At 43.4% G+C, this 16,131-nt stretch overlaps 1 long non-coding RNA gene across 1 annotated transcript; it reads right to left on the bottom strand.

The window, feature by feature from the left end:
* Window positions 1-372: 372 nt before the first annotated feature.
* On the bottom strand, window positions 373-13,435 carry LOC144617152 (uncharacterized). Its single transcript, XR_013557253.1, has 4 exons — window positions 13,081-13,435; window positions 9,327-9,385; window positions 7,211-7,379; window positions 373-2,949 (listed from the first exon to the last, which is right to left on the bottom strand). It is a non-coding gene; the product is annotated as an uncharacterized LOC144617152 (long non-coding RNA).
* Between the last annotated feature and the right edge of the window lie 2,696 nt (window positions 13,436-16,131).

Raw genomic sequence — 16,131 nt, 5'->3', positions numbered from 1 at the left:
TTCTCTGTATGGCTTATTTCACTTAGCATAACACTCTCCAGTTCCATCCACGTTGCTACAAAGGGCCATATTTCATTCTTTCTCATTGCCACGTAGTACTCCATTGTGTATATAAACCACAATTTCTTTATCCATTCATCAGTTGATGAACATTTAGGCTCTTTCCATAATTTGGCTATTGTTGAGAGTGCTGCTATAAACATTGGGGTACAAGTGCCCCTATGCATCAGCACTCCTGTATCCCTTGGGTAAATTCCCAGCAGTGCTATTGCTGGGTCATAGGGTAGGTCTATTTTTAATTTTTTGAGGAACCTCCACACTGTTTTCCAGAGTGGCTGCACCAATTTGCATTCCCACCAACAGTGCAAGAGGGTTCCCATTTCTCCACATCCTCTCCAGCATCTATAGTCTCCTGATTTTGTTTATTTATTTTTGAGAGAGAGACAGAGCATGAGAAGGGGAGGGACAGAGACAGAGGCAGACACAGAATCAGAAACAGGCTCCAGGCTCTGAGCTGTCAGCACAGAGCCCGATGTGGGCCTTGAACTCAGAACGGCGAGATCATGACCTAGGCTGAAGTTGGATGCTTAACTGACTGAGCCACCCAGGTGCCCCCAGGAAGTAAAATTCTTAAAGTAGGGACTCTATTTATAAACCTCTTTGGCTTTTGCAAGATGAGAGCCACTTGTGAGTGGTGGCTTTGAATGCTTGGCTATATCTCTGCAATGGTGAATAAAAGAAACAATGCACATTTTGTTAACAATGGCCTTTTGGGGAACTTGTTTAGAGAATTCTAGTGTGTTATAAAAATCATGTTGACATCTGCTGATCTCTGAAATAAGGAATCATAATAGAAACAAAACAATATGAAATATATTTGTGGCAGGCACTAAGCATATGTTGGCTTGTTTAATACTTACAGCCATTCCAAAATATTTTCATAACCCCAGTATACAAGTGAAGAAACCGAGCCACAGAGCCAGGACGAAAACTACACATCTAGTAAGTGGCAAAGGTATTACCTGGACCCACATCTTTCAAAGCTGGTCATGGTCTCGCGTTAACTCACGAGAAACTGATGAATATGTGAAGGTGTTGACTACCTGTAGTGAAGGATATCCCTTTCCAGGGTACAGAAATACCTTTTCTCCTACCCTTAACAACACTTTCCTGGTATCACACTAGCTGAGAAGCTGTCATTATCTAGAAATCTGCACAGGGAGAGTGAATAGTATCGGAAGATGCTCCATGTGGACCATGATAAGGACAGATAACACTTCAAGACACACACATACACACACACACACACACACACACACACACACACAGTCTCAGACTACCGGAGTGATTCCTCTCCTTGTGTTTTGGGCCATGCTATAGTCCCAGAGCAGGTATGTTTTGCAAATGAGTTTCTCAGTATGCTAATGAGCATGATTTAAAAAACAAAGTTTGGGGGTGGTGATGAGGTTTCATGGTTTAAAAAAAAAAAAAGGTTGAGAGAAATGGAAATGTAACCAAAGGAAAAGGGGCGTGTGACTATCTACCAAAGATTGCCTCAAACTGACTAGAGAAGCGTCTTGCAGGACTTGTGCTCCTCAGGACACTGTCCTCCTTTTTCATCTGAACACTCTTCCCGAAAGGTAATGAAACATGTTGTCTCCTTCAATTATATTCATTTATTTAAGTACGTTAATGCTTGGCGACAATCACTTGCCCTCTTTCCAAGCTTCTCAGAGACGCTTCGCCGTCACCCCCAACTACATCTATCATTCATTTATTTCCCTTGCCTCTAACACTTATACTTAGTAGATACATAAACTTTTAAGCGATAAGTTCATTTTGCTGGAAGCGTGTCTAACCATATTAACATCTCACCCACTGCGCCTGCTCCATAAAATGCCAAATGATAGGAAGAGCTGGGATTTGGGACTTTTTTTCTGTAGTTGTGAAACTTGGAAGTAATCCAGCTGTCAAGTCAAAGACAAACTTCACCTGTGCCGTTTCAGATCCATCATGCGTACGAAATGGAAAGATAAGGTTACACCCAGTGAGGTGCTGAAACATGGGAAATTGAACCAACCCGAGGGCCATGTTAATTAAAGCAGAGCTCTGCCAAGCAGGGCTTATCAACAAGGGACCTGAGACTCCCCAAATGCGCACAGTTCGAGATCAAACCCAGTCAGCCCCTCGCCCGTGGCTGAGAGGTGCCCGAAGCCCTGTTTGAAGCACAACCTGAACTTTGTTGGCACCAGCCCAAATGCCTACAACAGACTTTGATCATGTAGCTCTAAGTGCCACGGGATTTCAGGCCAACCTGAAGCTCAGCTACTTTCACGAACAATGACAAAAGGGGGAGATCAGAGAAAAGAAAGAAAGACCCCCGAACTCCAATCACATGCTAAGGGCATAACATTATGTGGAGAAGCAGCTAATGTCTGCCTCACAAACCCTGTCTCAGCCTTACTTAGGTCAGAACAGAAGCATCAACACCTCCCTCACGGATATCGTGTCTTTTCTCATTTCCTTCCTGTTATGTAGTTCTTGAGCACCAATAGCTTTCTCTATAGTGCTGTTTCTTTGGTGCATTTATGTTCTCCATGCCATGTCCTGTGTGCTACGGCAGTCAGAGGGCTTGGATGTGTTCTAGACTCTGGACAAACACAGAGATTTGTTTTTCTTTGTTGCGAGAGAGCTGAACCCAAGCCTTAAGGCTTGGAAGGCTGTTCTCATGACCAGTTTGCCAGTTTTGAAAAAGACGTGGTATGCATTCAGCCCGTTTCTTGTGTACCTTTTGCTTGGGAGGCTCCGGTCATGGGGGCCAGATGGCTGGCAGCCAAGTGTTGAGAGAAGGAAGGCTGGTGTGCAGGCTGTGCTGGCGGAGCGCGGGCGGTGAGGGAGCCCCTCGGGCGTGCTGAGTGACGTTCCACACGGCCGGCTGGGCCAGGTGTCCTGCACAGAAGGCACTGCCATGACCCCCACACGTTACGAACCTTGCAGTCTGCAGCCATGGAGAGGTATTTTGAAAAAGGAATTTCTTCCCCTTCCATTCCCTTTCTGGAATGTCTGAAACTCCTGTCCTGGGCTCAGAGTGACTAGGTATTTCATTCCTTATGGTGCTGAGTGTCACCTGATAAAATGAGTTACTTAATTGCTAAGTAAAGGAGGAGAAGACAAAGAACAAGGCTTCCCAAAACTGAGTTCTTGGAACTCAAACCACAACTATTTTCTATATTGTTGTCATTAGATAATCACACACTCCTCTGCCTTCTGCTGTAAAGGGAGGACTCTAAACCCAAACCCTTTGGTAACTGAAGTTACCAACTTTCATGCTCTTTCACCTCCAGGCATAAATCTCCAACCAAAACACGAGTTGGGGGCAGGTGCCCCTTAATGTCACATAGGGTCCTTCTGCATTTTGCTCAAGACCTTCAGGGGGTGCTTAGGTTGGTATCTTTTTACTCAACTGGCTTACTAGCGGAGCTTTGTTCCATGTTGTAAATCATCCAAATTGTCATTGAAATAGTCTTTAAAGCAGAAAAGGCACAGCCTGGTTTCTCTGGGTCTCCCAATCCAAAGTGCTTATAGGAAGTAATAGCAGCAACAAGCAACAATCCTATACCCATGATTAATGTCTTTCCCACACTGTCCTCGTGCTCTGACCTCACATTCTACTTTCTTTGCTCTCTGCTCTCCAGCCCACTGACCTGTGGATGCTCTTGGGGCACACCAGTCCTGGCCTTTGCACCTACTCCTTCCCCAGTCCGCCTGTTCCTCCCCAGTATCTGCACGTCTCACCACCTCACCTCCTCTAGGTCTTTGTTCAAACGTCACGGTCTTCAGGAGGCCTTCCCTGGCCACTCCACTTAAAGCTCCTTGCACACCAGACACTTCTGTTTTCCTTTCCTGCCTTATTTTCTCTTACGCGTTTATGCTAGCCTATAAATACATACATTGTATGTATTTTATGTTTAGCTAGTTTTGGCGTTTGTTCTCCCAAGCAGAATATAAAAACAGAGGGTTTTTGCTTATTTTGCTCCCCGTTGCATTGGGGCCTGGCGTATGGTGTTTAATACGGATTTTTGACTGAATGAATAAATGATGGGGGGGGCGGTGAGCAGGCTCTGTGCTGGCCACTCATGATCAACCCGACATGGTTTCTCATTGCAAGGAGTTTATAGTCTTGTGGGAAAGATAGATATCAGGCAAGAAATCAAGACAAAATATGCTTCCTGCAGGGAGCTGTGAGAGCAAACGGCGGGGGAGCCTTCACCTGGTCTTCCTGCAGAAGGGACAATGTGAAGTCAGAGACAAAAGAGAATATGGTGGGTCCCAGGTGGCTTAAAGCTGGGTTGGGAGGAGCAAGAAGGGGCCAGAGGTGCAACGAAGTTCAAGGTGGGGAGGGAGTAGGTCATGAAGGCCTTGCTAGCAATCTAAGGGAGACTGAACAATGGAGAGCCAAGCCCGGGTCTTAAGCGGGGAAAGGACACAATCCAGAATAGCATTTTAACCGGATCTGAGAGAAGCAAGACACAAAGCTAAAATGAAGTAGACCTCTGTGTGCGCAGACTGTCAAATCTGTCCCTGGGAAAACTAGCGGTCTCTGGACAAAAAGACTAGTAAGCACGGCACACTTGGAATCCTTACAGGTCTAGGAACATATTGAGCTCGTTCCTGCCTCAGCACTTTTCACCCACTATGTCCCCCTTACTGGATATGTTCTTTTCATCCACCCAAAGCCACCCACCTTCCCCAAACACAGTTGCAAACCCATCTCTTCTGGAGAATCCCTTCCTAGCTTTTCCTGTCCTCGTTGGTATTTCTTTCCTTTGATCTCCTAAAGCACTGAGGTAGGCACCACAAAATTTAGCTCTTAATGCTCTACTTTCTTGAATAACCTGATCCTTTATTACTCCAAGTAGGATGCTCTCTCCTTACAAACGAGGACCCCACATCCCACCCGCCTTCTCCCCACCGACCTACAAAAGGATGAGAACAAACCAGAGTCTTCCAAAAGGTACCATTTGATTTAGGTCCAGGTGATTGAATATATATTTTAATTTGTAATCTTAGAATGACTCTTTATGGAGTCATACTTTATTTTATTTTTTCTTTAACGTTTATTTATTTTTGAGACAGAGAGAGACAGAGCATGAATGGGGGAGGGTCAGAGAGAGAGGAAGACACAGAATCCGAAACAGGCTCCAGGCTCTGAGCAGTCAGCACAGAGCCTGACGCGGGGCTTGAACTCACGGACCGTGAGATCATGACCTGAGCCGAAGTCGGACGCTTAACCGACTGAGCCACCCAGGCGCCCCTGGAGTCATACTTTAGATGTGAGGACATCTAGGCATATGGATGTAGTTCAGCAGGGAAAACCAGAGGGGAAAAACTAAGCTTTAGAGGTATTATTTGCCTATAATTTAGTTGAGTGTAATCAAGAAAAAAAAAATTGGAAAGTCCTCTTAGACAACTGGGCACTTGTAAAGAGCAAAGACAGACTATCCAAAGTTTAAAAGCAAATCTCAAATCCCAACTAGGCAGTTGCCACAAGGATATCCAGTAAGATCTCAAGCCCAAAATTCAGTGAAGTGTGGCCAAAAACATAATGACCACAAACCTCAATACGGTTAGTTTTGCTATCCAAGGATAGCAATGGAATGACACGTGTAGGAACAGCTCTATTTCTGGAGTAGATCAAACGGTTTGTCAGACTGTTACAATACACTCAGACATAACAGTTATTGTAGGTCTTCTGTTGCCTAAGCTACGCAGCAATTATCCTAAGTTTATTTTGTGTGTCAGTGACAACACGATGGGGATGCCAATCATACCACGCTAGCTGCAGGTGTGTGAGTATTTCTATTCCAGGTCCTTACATTCAGGAGTTCATGAAGTGCCCATAGAAACTAACCACAGAAGGAAACTTGGCATATAAAAGCCACTTCCCGCAAGAATTTGTGTAAAATGCAAATCAGAAAAAAGCTGCACGGGCTTTGCCATTCTTGGGTTATCCATAGACCCCAAACACTTTTCCCTTACTTGTTTTTTCCTTTCTCTAGGTAAACAGTGTACTTCAAGGCCTGTGGGTCAGTTTTTAACCTGAGTTGCCTAGTAAAGGTTATCACTTGGAGTAAAAAGAATTAAGTTCTTTTGTGTTCAAAATTTTTTTTTTCTCCTTCAGATTATGATGGGATTTCACACTGAAATCTCAAGTTTGAGGTCGGGGCTATGCCTCTGGGTGGAAAGCAGATGCTAGTGTTATACCTGTGCATTTAGTTGCCCTTTTTTTCTTGAACAATCTCTAAAATTTTAGGTAACGAAAAGGCGAGATCAAAGATTCAATCGTGTTTTTTTCCTTGCAACTCCTATAATATGTATTTACTGACGGCAAGCTGTGTTCCAGATTTACAAATATTAGGTCACTTAATACACTGATACTGCAAAGAGGTGTCACTGCCTTCATTTTATAAGTGAGGAAACCAAGGCTCAGACCGGTTAAGTAACCTGCCAGAGGTCACACAACGGAGCTGGAACAAAACCCAGGCCCATGGGCAGAGGTTAAATCTTTGGCTATTTTCTATCATCATAGCAGAGGCAGGTCATGCTAAAAAGTACTAATACTTCAGTGGTACAAGCCACTTACAGCTACATGTATACTCGAAAGGGCTTAATTCTGCTAACATAGAATACGTGTCTGAGGAAGAAGTGCTGGGGTTCTGCAGGGCTGGGCTTAAGACAAATTCGGATACAGGCAGCCCCTCCACTTAGCATGCCCGTTCTCGCCCACATCGTGGAAATCTGGCAATTTCCCTAGCGGTCTTGAATTCATTCAGAAAGTTTACTGTGAGAGAGGCGCCTGGGGGGCTCAGTCCGTCGAGCGTCTGACTTCGGCTCAAGTCACGACCTCACAGTCTGTGGGTTCGAGCCCCGCATCGGACTCTGGGCTGACAGCTCAGGGCCCAGAGCCTGCTTCGGATTCTGTGCCTCCTTCTGTATCTGCCCCTCCTCTGCTCACGCTCTGTCTCTCTCTCTCTCTCTCTCAAAAATAAATATAAATGTAAAAAAAAGAAAAGGGTTATTGTGAGAATTAATGTATCAGGAGGGCTGGCAGCAAGCACTGACTCAAAGCTAGACATGCTCCTGCCCTCAGAGAGGACTCTCATCCTGGGGCCTGGCTGAAGCTGGGTTAAGTGTGGTGGTTTACCCTCACCTGGGGATTCACGTTCACGTGAGCCGAACTCATCCTCAGCTGCTCAGCTGCTAGATGTAAACTTTCATTTTGTCCAGATCCACTCCCAAATTTAGTAGTCAGACTCCGATTCACCAATGTTTCATGTTTTCCAAAAATCACTTTTCCTTCTCGTGGTTGGTAATTTTAACTGGAGGAGAGAAGAAAAAAAAGAAAGAAAGAGAAGAGAACAGGAGGGGGAGAAGGGGAAACGATATGATGTGCTAAAAGCATTTGTAAAACAGTCATTGACCAAAAGGGGATCTCGGATACACAAAATCTGTTACCGTCTTTGACCTCTTTTATTGTATATCTAGTTTTATCAGAAACCCAAGGGGCAAAGACCAAGTCAGCTTCAGTCTCTGGCGAGGAGCCCCACTGCAATATTGATGACATCATCTCAATCATGATTGTAAGTTACCCTGTTGTCATTATGTGAATATTATTTTATAAGCTTTAATAAGTTGCTGGAGCCTTTAAGATGAATGATTTCAAAGTCTAAATTCACATCACGCCAAATATGTAGGACATGTTTTTCATAATTGTTCTTGTCCCTTGGGTCAGTACTACAGTTTATAATCATCATAAAATTTCATTCTTAAATCCTTTTATCAGAAGGAAAATATGGATGGTTATTACCCAATTAAAATACTCCTGATGCTTTTAAGGTACACATTGTGGGGTTTTTGGAGTTTTACTGAAAACAATTAAAAAAAGAGAGAGCAGCTGTGTGTCTTCAAAGTATTTTTAAGTGCTCCGAGTTTGCAGAGATATTCAGCTGCTCTGTACCCTGTTTCCACCCGTCTGGCTCTCATATGATCTGTGATGTAATCAAGGAATAATTGGAACATTTTCCCCATGTGAAAGGTGCAGGAGTGTGTGACTAAAGACAGAATTTTCATTTGGGAGCTAGAGAATCCGTCTGATACTCACACACACACACTTGGCTTACAGTTACCAAGAGCAGGAACCAGGGAGAAGATCACCAAAAACATGAGACAAGTGCATGAATCTGAGTCTACTTCCTCTGCTGGACAGCCTACCATTTGCTTTGTGAGAGATGAGGGAGGTGTGCCCCTTGGGTGGATGCTTTGTGCACGTGATGTTTCTTTCTAGACGATTCCTATGCCACTCGTGAGAAAGCAACCCAGTAGGATGGACTCAGTTACAACGGCTACAATTTCTTCCCGAGAAATCAAATGGATCAAAGTGATTAATACCCACCTAAAGAAAAATGTCTAGACATCAAAACTGCATTTCCATTCATTATGAAAAAAATCAGATACATATTTAGCCCCATACTCCTTCCTTTAGGCACGCTCAGTTTCTTCTCTGATCATGACCTTAAACCGGAGCTGTGTAGAAATCTATCTTGATTTTCTCCCTCTTACTTAACCAAAAGGTCTTAATTTCATGTATACAAGCATCCAGTTCCCTGAAAAGAAAGCACCCCAAATGTGTCAACTTCTGATAGTTTACTTAATATTCACATGAAAACACTCTTGGTGAGGGATACTGTGAAGATGCCTGATTTGTGCCCAAGCTTTCAAACAAGTAGTGAACCTCTCCAAAAGAGAACAAGTTGAGTCTTTGTAGTGATTCGTTGGTGGATGTGCCTAACTAACAGATCAGTTGGTGGACATACTAAGGCTAAATGGTCATTTCAATCTACACAAATACCTTTTCCTTCGCAGGGTGTGTTATAGTTTATAAAGAGGTTTGGCACATGTTGCATCGTTTGGCAAAAATAAGCATACCTGCAGTTCCTAGAATCAATTCATGGCCGTCTCCTAACACGTTATTCAACGGGAATCGCATTTTCCTCGTAAATATGCAAATTTTCGCTAAAAATATTTAACTGTAGGATCCATATACTAAAAGGTGATGAAGTAATATGCATTCTTTGGTAAAAATAATACATTTTTAAAAGCACATTTGTACGTGGGTCGTTACTTAAATGGGTGTCGCCCACTGTGGCACATTTATCCCCAGTTGTTGTGTTTTGCTCTAGCAAGAGACTCTAATGCCTAAGCACTAGTTATTCCGGTTCTCAGAAGCTATGAATTTTGATAGATGGCTCCTCATTATGAAAGCTTACCTCTTTATGGCCTCACCCAGGTGAGTGGATGGCTCCGGGCTTTTCTCGTAGGCTCTGACCTAGAGGAATGAAGTCTGGAATATGGGATCTGCAGGCGCCGACTTGTAAAGGAAAGACCCACACCTGCAGTGCGCGGCCTTCAGTGATCTGGGAAACTCCAGCCAGGGAACATGGAGTCACTAAGTCTTGCAAAGTAGGAACAGAGCCCTTACTTTTAGGGAGCCTATCCAAACAGGTGACAAAGTGCTACACTTCAAAGACAGGAAATCCCTTCGGACGTTAAATTGTAAGGACACGAAATGACCTACATTCAGGAAAACGGGGAGCCGGTGATTCAGAGTCATGTTTGTTCCAGTTTAATGAAGCGTGTCTGGTGGATATTAACGGGTCTCGAGGATCCCTACTCTAAGGAGACCGCAGCCTTTCCACCAGAAACCCACCTTTTCAAGACCTTATTTTTAAAAAGTCGCTGGAGTTCACATCAGATTGAGGTTACTATGTAAAGACTCTCTCTGGGCCAGTTTTCACTCTTAAAATTCGTCTGGTTTAAGATTACAGTAGCTCAGAATGTTTAAGAAACTCTGAAAATGTCTTAATGTCTTCCTGAACATGAAAACTCGGGGAAGGCATTGGCCTATGGTGCAGCCTTGGAAAATGAGCGATGATTGCTTCAGTTTGAAGGTCAGCCCAGAAGCTCCCCATTATCAAGGCACAGGACTCCCCAGTAGCTCCCCACCCCCACTCAGAACGCAAAGTCTCCAGGGATTTCTTGCCAATCCCCAAAAGGACTTATGGCCACAGATGCAGCAGTTTGAACCATGTTAATAGGAGTACTAAATTCGCGTCCAGTTCTCTCAGAATAAAAGGGCTGGGGGTAGGCATGGCTGAAGGGGACAGAGCTACGGTGCATGCTGTTTTCTCCTTGCAGGGCCTCTCGCTCTCCCAGCACTCAGAGGTATTACTGAACAAATGTGCAAGCGGGAAGGAAATGGGTGGGTGAAAGTCAATCCCATTTCAGAGCACAAAAGTTGTCCTTCCCTGTTTACATTTTCAAAAAGTGAAAATCAAAAAAAAGGGTGAGATTGGAAAATTCCTGCGTAACCGAAAAGCTTAACCTACATTCCATACTTTTATCAACTTAAGCCTCTCTGAACAAGGAGGTCAAAGTTGACCCTGCTTCCCCGCTTACAAAGCAAGTCAACCGATTTTGTATGTATAGCTATAAACTGTTTGCAAGTTTCTTAAGTCAGGCACTCGGGATGAATTATGAATGGAATTAGCCAACTTGACTTGGAATTTCCTCACTTTTACTGGTCTTTAAACAAGATTTTTATACATTCGTATGTAATCAATGGGACCAACACATGAACGGTCCTTAACATAAAACACTCTGTTTCAGAGTGATTTTGCAGCTAAGGAAACTTAAATATGAACTTCTAATGTGGAAAAGGTAGTTTTTACATGCTGCTTTAAAACTGATCTGGAAAACTGATGAGCTGGCCACAAGATTTCTGTCAGAAACTAAAATTAAGTTTATATTTTAAAATATAATTTTAAATGCTCGCTTTCTTTCTTGGAGCCAATCTGCTCCTCATAGCCTTGGCCTTAGTTACCTTCAAAATACATAAATTTGCTATCTGGTTATTGAGTTTTTACACTGCAGGGTAGCATACTTTAGATATACATAAATACAGAGCACAAGGAAATCCTTCCTGAGTGCAAAACTACCTTTAAAAGTTATCATCCAAATGAGTGAACGCTACAAGCACAGCTCCTGATTTAATTTTGGTTATTAGCTAGTTCCTGCCTTAATATATATTCTTCCATGGAAAACTTGCACTGTCTTAAAATTTCCCTACAAACTGGGACGTCCAAATTGATTTCAATAGCAGATTGTGTACATAAAAACTGTGAGATCAGGATCAATGTCAGGTTTTGGAGAGAAAAATGAACTTGGGTTGATCTTTACTCCAACAGGGTACATGTTCAAATTTATCCCATGGTACATATAAGAGAAGATTTAAATAAAACATTTCTTAACTGTTCATGTACACAGGAAAACCACAAAGTCCAATAATAGTTCCATCATACAGCTCATATAACAAAATATTTGGAACATTTAACAAAGGTACTAATTAAAGTACACACAAAATTTTTCAAGTTTCAAAAGCAGTTGGAAAAAATACTTCTCGGCCACTTAGAATATAATTACTTGCACATTTTAATGGTCTTGTTGATTTCAGTAGTAAAATATTTCTACAAGCTTCTTGCCTTTTCAAGTACCTCCAACATACCAAAGGCCAAGATGCTCTTTTTCCTTCGTAATACATTCAAAATATCCACCATCTTGATGGACCTGTTGTTATGTAATAATTTTTCTTACACCTGATTATAGTAGATGTATAGAATGGAAAACAGTCTCTGATTTTTTTTTTTCTGGAAAACAGAAATAGTGGGGAAGAACCCCTCTCAAAAGTGTTTTTATATTCATTTAAAATGTGTTAATTCCCAAGTTTCCTTACAACAATCTTTGATTTTACCATTTTACACAGATGCACTCACAGGTTTGGAAACCTTGTTCACTCCCCTAAACTCCTTGAATAGGGCTGTACTAATCTTGTTTAAAAAAAAAAAATTACACCAGTCATATATCTACCTGAAGAGAATTAAAAATACTAGTCATGATGGTGTTTTTAGTAGTTATGAAAATACTTTTTCTGAAGGACAGATGAACTTCAATCTGAAATGTGAACACAGAAAGTTTCCTTTTGGACTTCATAAATGAACGAAAAAATGTGTATCATAAAATTTTAAATACAAAACTTTTAGTCTGAACTGAGAAAATCTTATGCAGTAAAATATTTGTTTCCGTACTTCCATAAACATACTTGGCCTTCGTTTTCAAAGGCAACACTGACTGACCACATTACAATTGCTGTTTGCAGGGAATGGCTCAATTCCTCTTTTAATTCTGTTTTTAGTAGCTCTCAAAGCCTTGGCTAGCAAATGTCAAACCGTAGTTAAATGGACTTGTTTGCTTTTTTAACTCCAATGATCCCATCCAGGCTATTTTGAATTCAATACTTCGCAAATGACAATAGACAGTGTTTAAAAAAATTATTAAAAGACCGCTTTTTTTTTTTCATGTGTGTTATAACAAAAAAAAAAAAAAATCTAAAACATGGGGCTATAACTACCACTATAAATGAGTTACATTTCTTTCGGGCTAGAAGTGAACACTACTTTATCAAAAAGATCCTTGGGTGCTCCATTTGCTTTAAACATTACCTTGCCACATCAAAATCAAACGTTCTTGCCATCTGTCAAATCACAAGTATCAGGTATCCTCATCCCAGTAACCTGTGCAAGCCTCAACAGGAAACTGGAAGGTCTTATATGGGAAGCTGCACTTACCTCTTCTGAGCTTCGGCAACCAGTTTGCTTAGTATTTACTTTCTGGCAGAATGTAGCTAATTGTTAAATGCAGCTTAAAACCTTGAACATCCGGGAGGAAAAACGATGCCACGAAATGTCACTCCCATTTATTTCCTATTTCACTAACTTCTCATCAATACGCTCCTAATACTGACTCCGCAGCTGGCCGCGTTTGCATCATTTTGGAACTGCAAAACAAGATGTGGCCCACTGATCATCTCTACCTAAAAAGCACCCCATCTTTCATTGGGCTCCGTCACCAACATCTTTCTCCCTAGAAGACAAATACTTTTCAGATCTCGCACCCTTCTTTACAAACCTGCGCGGGTCTTTCGTGGGGGAGGGGGCGGTAAGACTTTGGTGGGAGCTGCTTCCCTTCAGCAAAGCGAGAGCTGACTGCAAAGGCGCGGGACGGGTGTTCGAGCCATTTCCTGCCGATTCCAGATCGCACCAGAGCAGCGCGGAGAGGAAGTCGGACTTCTTTTCCAGGCGGAGCCTCCACGTTGCTCTTGGGGGGCCCGCGCCGTGGGCTGGGGCCGGGGTGGAGCGCGCCCGGGTTCGCGCCCCAGGCCGCCGGCTCATCGCGACTGGGAGGGCTGGGAGAGGGGGGTCCCAGGAGCAGCGGGGCACACTGAACTCCGGAGAGGGGGCTGAGCAGGAGAGAACTCGCTCGCCGAGCCGCGGGCTCCAACCCCGGGCGTGCACTTGAACCCGCCGCGAGGCCGGCCACCCGTCGTGCTCGGAGCGCACCAGTGCCCCGGCCCGAGACGGGCGTGGGCCTCACGCGCTCCTCGGCCTCACTTGGTGGAACGGCCGGGCCCACGGCGCTCGGCTGGGTGGGGGTGTGTGTGTGTGGGATCCCACCCCGTCCCCTGGGTTAGCAGCGCTGGGGCAGCGCACCCCACTCAGGGACCCCGAGTCTGAAGGCGGAGACCCAGGGTTGCCTGCGGCGAAGCTCGACTTACACTTCACTATCCGATTTGGAGAAAATGTCACAGGAGGGGGGGGATGAAGAAAGAAAGAAAAAAACCCTCTAAATATGATTTCGGGGGAGGGGGCGAGGGCCGAGGCGTGCGCGCGCGGCTGGGGCGGCGCGGCCCCGCGGGCGCCGGGCGGGGATTCCCGGTCTCGCAGCGCGCCCTAGTGGACGCCCTGCCCCTAGCCCGCTCCGCGCCGCGCTCGCTCGGGCTCCCCCGCTCATTACAATCTGCAATATATTATTTCTCCCAAAGTATTGACAATGTGTGAGACTCCAATAACCCCGGAGCTCTTGTCTGTAATCAGCACATTTATTCACATTTAGGGAGAAGAATCCGAATTAAATCCCCGTGACCCAGATTGGGTTACAGTGTCATTTTCCCTGGATCCTCTTTTAAATCCACTCCACACTGCTTCTCTGTCTATTACATGCTAATTTAATTTTACTGTGGACGATATTTTCAGCATTTGCTGAGGACAGTAAATTTTGTAGTTTATGTTATTTCACTTTTTATGACTTTTTAACACTTAATAAAATTTTATTAGAGCACTTTTGTGTTTACAAGGCCACAAAACTCTTGGCAGGTTGTCAGAAGTCCTTTTTATTATGATCCTACTGATATACTGCGAGTAATGAAATAATCATGTCCAGAAATGTATCAAAGGCCAGAGGGATTATCCCACTTAATAGCTCCACAGATGCGCCCAGAAGAATGCGGACACGCGGCGGGACCGGCTGAGAGGCGGCGGGAGGAAGGAGGCAGCCCCCACGCCTTTCTTTACCATTTCGGTTGCTTTCCTAAAAGGCTACATGCAGGGTCATGTGACTTTCCGCGGTCTCAATAAAAAAAAAAAAAAAAAAAGAATTTATTCTATTGCAAAATGTGCTTTTCTTTTTATTCTCCTTGTGTGGGCATTTAAGGCTGTTCTAGTGGCAGTGGGGCTGGCTCAGCAAATCCGTGTCAGTCACTTTCCTCTCATTTCTAAGTGTACTTTTGTGGCATTTAAGCAGCCGATGGTGACATTGGTGTTGATCTTTGCGGCTGCTACAGCCCTTACGGAGAGGAGGCACTGGGAGGGACCCAGGAGGGCAAGAGATGTTTGAAGGTCCTTCCCCGCATCTTCTGCCGTTGCTTTTTGTTCGGTTTTGCAAAACAGGGAAATAGTGACTTGAAGACGCCGCTCTCTGCCTTGTGCGAAAGAACCACAGTATGCTGCTTTTATTTTATTTTTATTTTTTTGGTAAGACTTGCTAAGAGGACTGAGATGTTGCAGTTTTTTTTTTTAAAGAACCATTTCCTTTTCCTTTAAATATATACATGATTATTTAACACACTGGTGTTAAGTTCATTCTTGCTGCAAAAGAAGGCCATTGTACTTCCTGACCCTGAAAGCAAGGTGGGTGGCTTTGTTTTATAATCAAATTTTCTGTCTCCAGCTTCATATTTCTTTTTCTGTTATTTCCTGAATAGTGTGCCAAAGTGATCAAAGAGATGAGGAATAGAGTCATAAATGGAGTGATTTTGAAATTACTGTTACTATGTCCAGAGCACGTGTTCTTTTAAACTTTGGCTCTGAGGGACTTTGGTGATCTTTTTTACAAGTGTGTGTGTGTGTGTGTGTGTGTGTGTGTGTGTGCATGCGTGCGTGTGTGTTTCATGTTCCAACACATCACTTTCAGATTTTGCAGTCTGTCATTGTTTAAAACAACCCCTGGGAGGCATGCCCCTCTCTGGATTGCCTCCATCACCCACATGTGTGTGCTCTCCCATCCTGATGGACATACGGCTGCTCACCAGGGCTCTTTGATTTCAACTTCAAGGGAGCAATTTTGTTCTTTGTATGTCATTTGCTAACCAGGGATGAAACTTAGTGCCTGGTCTAATAGTCTGTGTGTGCAGGACGGTCTAGGTTCTGAAAAGAGCATATGAAGGATAGCACCCACCCCTTAAGAAAAATTTACGTCTTGGGATTATTTGGGCAGCCATTTTTCTCTTTTTTATAGTGTTTTCCATTTGCAAATATGACAGGGTTTTTTTTTTTTTCCTCTTTTTCAAGTGATGTTTTTTAACATAGCTGAAAGAAAGTGACATTTGGCTCTGAATAAACATTCTTCCTTCACTCTGGTTGTTAGTGACAGTTTGTATTCTTTCCCTTTTACCAAGAGACACAAGAGTGGACAGAGAAACGGGTGCAGATTTTGAGCTTTCCAAATTTCAGAGCATTTTACATAAGGGAATTTATACCCAAGTACGGGAATCAAGAGGAGCATATTAATTTTAATTCTGCTATAAAGTGACAGTTCAATTTTATAAGTAATTTGTGTCTAGGACAATTTAAATAATACTTCAAAGGCTGTAATAACCTGCAAGTTAGAAATCTGTTTTATTAG

This window comes from Panthera onca, chromosome C1 (assembly GCF_046562875.1).
Source record: "Panthera onca isolate mPanOnc1 chromosome C1, mPanOnc1 haplotype 2, whole genome shotgun sequence".
Classification (NCBI taxonomy): Eukaryota; Metazoa; Chordata; class Mammalia; order Carnivora; family Felidae; genus Panthera; species Panthera onca.
The sequence above is the reverse complement of the archived record's forward strand: the minus strand, read 5'-3'. Positions and strand labels throughout refer to the sequence as shown.